Consider the following 6,000-nt stretch of genomic DNA (forward strand, 5'->3'; position numbering starts at 1 on the left):
ATGGTCACTATGATGTAGGAGTTTATGTCTACATGTTTCCATGAGGCACAAGCTCTAGGAGAGGGAGGTTAATATCGAACATTGTATCATGATGTCATGTTAGTAGATTAGTAACATCCAAAGTTTCAGGAGACATCCATCTTGTGGGCCATTGGTGGCCGATAGAGATTAGAGTCATCAATTGGGTAGGGGAGGCCACCACAAGGAGGATGTATAGGAGGAGTAGAGCCCTCATAGCCAGGCACATGATCCTTAGAGTGATCGATTTTTGACATAGTGATGTATATACAAATGTAGCGAGTTTTTGATGATGTATCTTGCATGATGTACTACATTATTCTTTTATATATGGACTATACATGGACACTTATTTTTAATCACAAGAACTAAACTCCATAAATCACAAGAATAAGAATAATGCATGTAAACAATTAATCTATTGACTTTGCATCATTTACACATAACACACATCTATTAACAAATATAAATCCTCTTTCAGAAAGGTTATCTAAAGTAAGAATTTTCTCATGAGCCATTGCCCACCAAAAGTAATTTATTTTAGGAGGGAAATTTGGGATCCATACCTTATTCCATAACTTATCTCTTCCTCCTATTGTTTCTATAGACATGTACACTAAGATGATTGAGAAGAGACAATTGCTATTATATCTCCAAACCCATTTGTCCTCCTCCAATTGGTTTTATAAACTTGTGTCATGCACCATCTTCTTAAGAGAGAAAACATCATCACTTCTAATATGGGAAATCCTTTGGGCCTCCATTTTCCTTTTACAAATATTAAGCAAGTCCAACCATCTTTCTCTACCATTATTCTATTCTAAATAATTATCCACCCTATTCCCAAGAGTAGTAGTTAGCCACTTAATCAAACCTTGGTTAGATATTGCCTCCTTGATTGGGACTTCATCCTTACATATCTTGAATCCAAGAAAAAAGATTTTCTACCATTATCAATCAACGTTCTACTACCTTTTCTAACAATCCCTTTCATTTTTAAAACATTCTTCAATAGAGAAGATATCATTGTCGAACTCTTTTAGGGCTAGTTTTATGTTGATGATTATTAGTAACATTATTTTGAGATTATCAAATATTGTTTTAGATTCAGTTTATTATATGATGAGATTACTTGGTACTTTATAATTCATGTATGCATAATGATTATTCAAGTGATTTCATTTATTGATGATGATTAGATAGATGGTTTATTCTATGTGTGTTTACTTATGGATACTTACCCCATACTTGCATGTGTATGGTGTGTGTGTTTGTTTTCTTTCTATATGGCATTTCTAATGTGGTTAAGGGAGTCGTAGTCACCTACTAGTCGAGATCTAAATGATGCACCACTTCTTGCCATTGCCTGTTTAGCTTAGTATATATATTGTGCTTATGCATGTGTGGGTTTTATGCAGGTTGTAGGTATTGGGTATAGACTTCCCTAAATTGCTAGGATGGGCGTACCCTATCGCATTATCTCAATGATAAGAGAGGGGAGATAAATTCTCAAGTCCAAGTCCCAACCCTTTAAGCCATTTGTCCTAATTGAAAATGAGGACAAGTATCTAAGTCGAGTACCCTCCAAATACGTCGAATGACATAATTCGTGATATTAACCCCTTAGTTTGATTTTGTATGTGTTTTGCTTTGATGGGTTTTTGTATTTTACTTTATGAGTTCTTGGTGTATTTTCTATTAATTAAGTCTAATTAAAAGATTTAATTAATGATGTAATTAAATGGAAAATTAATTAAATAAAAATAATTAAAATTGAAGATAAAATTTATAAGTTTAAATTTAGAACGTGATAATATTTATTAATTTAATAATAATATATTTAGAGCTCATTTTTATTTTATCAATTAAAGTTTCGAAAATAAATATAAAAGTGGAAAAGATATTAAAATTATTAAAAGATTCTAGATCACATGATGCATGCATGTGATTAAAATGTATTAAGATAAAACAAGTGGATTTAATAAAGTGAGTGCATGAGATTTAAAATTAATAAATTAATTTTAAAAGGAGTCAAGTGAATATTAAATAAAGAAATTTAATTAATAAATTAACATGCATTATTTTAATATTTATTCACATAGGAGTATGTGAACTCTTGTAAGTTGTCATGCTGACAACACAAGAGTTTGCACTCTAATTATGCACATGTTGTCTACACTTAGGAGTTAGCACATTATTTGAGCACATGGTGTCTACAACATTCTAAAGACCTCATCATGTCTATCTTCTTATCGTGGAAGTTATGTGCTTAGTTGTCATGCTTATCCCCTAGTTTTTTCTAGACACATTCTAGATGCATCTTAGAGGCCTTTATATGGAGGCTCTCCTAGTGTGTTTGGACAAGCTTGCATGCATTCAAGATCCTCATATGCTTCTACAAGCACTCCTAGTCACTCGGGGGGTTTCAGTTCTTGGAGGAATGGCGAATGTTGGAGAAGGAAGGGATTTTTCTATGGACATCTAAGGCATAGAAAATTAGCATCAGTATCCAAGTGCACTCATGATTTTCACATATTCTATTTGCACTCTTTCTCTTCCTGTCTTCATCATGTCTATTATGATAGTCTGAATAATGAATGAATCTTCAATTTTGTAATTTGGAATTCGAGCATGCATATTGTTTCATCCAGTTATGGGAATTAAAAATATTATTGCAATCTTCCCTTAGTAGAGTCAAAATTTGGAAATTGATTCGGGTTTGGGTTTGAATTCAAATAGAATCTTATTATTATGCATTAGTTTTATATGATTTATTAACTAATAGATAATTTAATTTAATTTAATTAGAATTAGTTAATAGTAGAAGGAGTCTAATTAATTATTAGTCAATTTAAGTAAATGGATTTTTAAATGAGGGCAAATTAAAAGAGATATTAGTATGTGTTTAGTGGAATTAAATAATTGAATTATTAATGAGATTGATTTTACTTAAAATTAATGAGGATTATTTTAAATAAATGATTGTCCTTGAAGTGTTTAAAGGAAATTGTAAACTAATTATTTGAAAGTTGATAAGTATTATTCTAATGTTTTGAATAATGTGAATGATTTTATCTAAAAGTCAATGGGAACTAGTTCAATGATTTAAATAAGTAAATAATTATCTTATGATTATTTTAGAGAATTGTTTTAAAATAATGGAGGGATAATTCTATGTTTTATTTTTTTTTAAATGGGTTGAGTTGTAGATTAAATGAAGAATCTTATACACTTGAAATGTACTTGAAAATGAAAACTGAAACCTAATATTTGGCTTAACCATGTGATTGTGAAAGAAAACTAAAATATGTGTTTGTATCTTGTTCTTTATGCTATCCATGTTTGGGGTTTGGGTGGTCCTAGAGTGTTGACCAGTTAGGATGTCTACCAGAGGCTTGGGAGTTATGCGAATGTGATGGCATGTTGATGTTATTTGGTCTCGATTATTTTAAAACCCAACCATGGTAATGTGATGGCATACTCTATGAGATGTTTGTATTTATTTATTGTTATTGCTTTCTAGTCTTCTTGTGTAAAGCTAAGGTGTATGTATTTGAGACACTTGACTTAACCATTTTTGAGTCATCAATCAGTTATACTTGGGTTACTTTCTAGTCACCTTGATGGGACTGAAGTGTTTGTTTCGATCTTGATGATGTCATGTTGTGACATGTTTTGACTTGACCATTTTGGAGTCTTCAATCGGTATTACTTTGAGATACTTTTCGGTTGCTTGTTGAGAATCGATGGATATTATGATTATCATTGGATGCTTTTCAGTTGCTCATGGAGAATTAATTTGACTATTGTGGATTATCTTTTGGTATTTTTCCAGTCACTTGTATAGGATTCAGGTGATTTTGTGATTTATGATTCTATAAGCCTAGGGTAGGTTATCTACTTGTAGTGTTGAGAAGTGGCTTGCAATGGGGACCGAGGCCCTAAGTGGTTGCCAGGGTAACTCATTGTAAGTTGTATTAATAAGTGAAAATATTACACTAAATGGGGATTAAAATGAACCTAATAAGATAATTGTATGTTCTCCCCCATGCCTCAAGTGCTAGTACAGACTAGGATGGGAGTAGAGAGAACACTTGGTTGCGACCTTGCATTCTGTAGTATGCCTCGTCAGTATGAGAGGATACTAGTGGCCGCATAGGGATCACTAGGGGGTCAGGATCTATTGAGAGAATATCAAGGTAACTCTAGCGTGATTCGTACGATGACACTTTCCCACTTACATAGTAGGTTTCCTACATGTCTTTTTTGTGCCTCTGGGATTAGATGTTAGTTTGTGATTGGAACCTTTGAGTTAGTAAACTTTTAGGATTCCTAGACATAGAAAGTATTTGTGCTATGTGATTTGATAACCTATTTGGGAATTGAGATTATCTCCTCGACATAGTGGGAGTGGGCCATTTAGGTCCCATGTGGTCAGGTAGTAGTGCTTTTTCACTCTAACCATTTGAGATCCGTTTGTAGTCACTGTGGCTGGAGCATTCTTTGTGGTATTTACCTTCATTTTGTTCATGGATCTTATGATGGATGTTATTTACTAGTATGTTTCTCTATATTGATGATTAGCATGTGATAGATGATGTTATCTATTTTGTAGGATCATCTTATTTTGTATTCTTGCATGTTAGATTTCTTTATGCATATATTGTAGCATGTTTTAGGAGTGACATCCCTATTACTATAGTACCGATGATCTCTTCGGTAACTTGAGATGTTACACATGGAGGGATGGCTAGGGCCCATGATGGTCTAATGATGCTATTTATGGTTGGGAGGAAATGTGCATTTAGATAATTATGTGTAGTGTTTATGATTTATGGCTATCTTTTACGATGGATGTTTATATCTTCTATGATGATGTATCATGTATGGAATTTGGTTTCATTTACTTTATTGCACTTGCATCATGGATTAAAATAGGATGATGTACTTCATTTTCACACATGTATATTCTTTTAAGCCTGTTGTACCTTGTGTCATGTACAGTGTATGATTGAGCATTTCGAATTTAATTGTCAAGAGGCATTCGGCACAAATGTGTAATATGGACATTGGACTTTCTATTTATTCTTTCATGTGGATGTCGTAGTGGTTAGACTTAGTATTAATTAGATCAAATGTGACTCAATGTCTTGGGATCCTTAAGGAATGTAACTTGTCATGAATTTTTTTAGTTGTATGTATTTTATTACTTCCGCTACTATGTGTTTGATATGAATGGTTTATCTTTCATGTTCCCTTGGCATGGCATTACAGAAGAGAAACCATTAGAGTTATTCCTACATTAAGAAAGAGATAGGTAGGACCATATGAAATATATTTTTCTCTAATTATCTTTGTCCACTCCATAGTTCCTTCTAAAATAGACCACCCTACTTTAGAAATGAAGTCTTTGTTCATACCCCTAATACTTCTTATTCCAAGGCCCCCTTTTTATTCTTGGCTTGTAGACCTGATTCCAACTCACCAAAGTCATTTTTCCTCTTTTCTTTAGCACAAGACCGATAAAAATATTTTAGATGTTTTTCAAGCACATCTTCCACTTTTGTCGACATTAGAGAAAAGGACATTAAATACACAAGGATACTTTGGAGAAGTAGTTTTCCTTCAAAGCTTAGGAGCTTTCCTTTCTATCTTGCCAACTTCCTTTGAAATTTCTCAAGAATTTATTCTGATATAGAGGAGGAGGTTTCACGAGAGAGAACAATAGATTAAGATACATGTCTGGGAGAACATCTATGTTACATTCCAACACAATCAAGATTATTAATTGTTAAGCCTAGTATTGAAGAATAAGATCTTAATTTTGATCAAGTTAATGTGTTAACCTGAAAAGATAACATCACTTGATAGAATGACTTTCTAGGCAATAGCCTATAAGATCATAGCAGCACCAAAAAGTAGCATGTCATCCACATATTGTTGATGGGTGGAAGGAGGAAGTCTCAAAGAAGCCTTAACTAC

Source organism: Cupressus sempervirens, chromosome 10 (assembly GCF_028749045.1).
Source record: "Cupressus sempervirens isolate cs-2001-9-10 chromosome 10, ASM2874904v1, whole genome shotgun sequence".
In the NCBI taxonomy this organism is placed as follows: domain Eukaryota; kingdom Viridiplantae; phylum Streptophyta; class Pinopsida; order Cupressales; family Cupressaceae; genus Cupressus; species Cupressus sempervirens.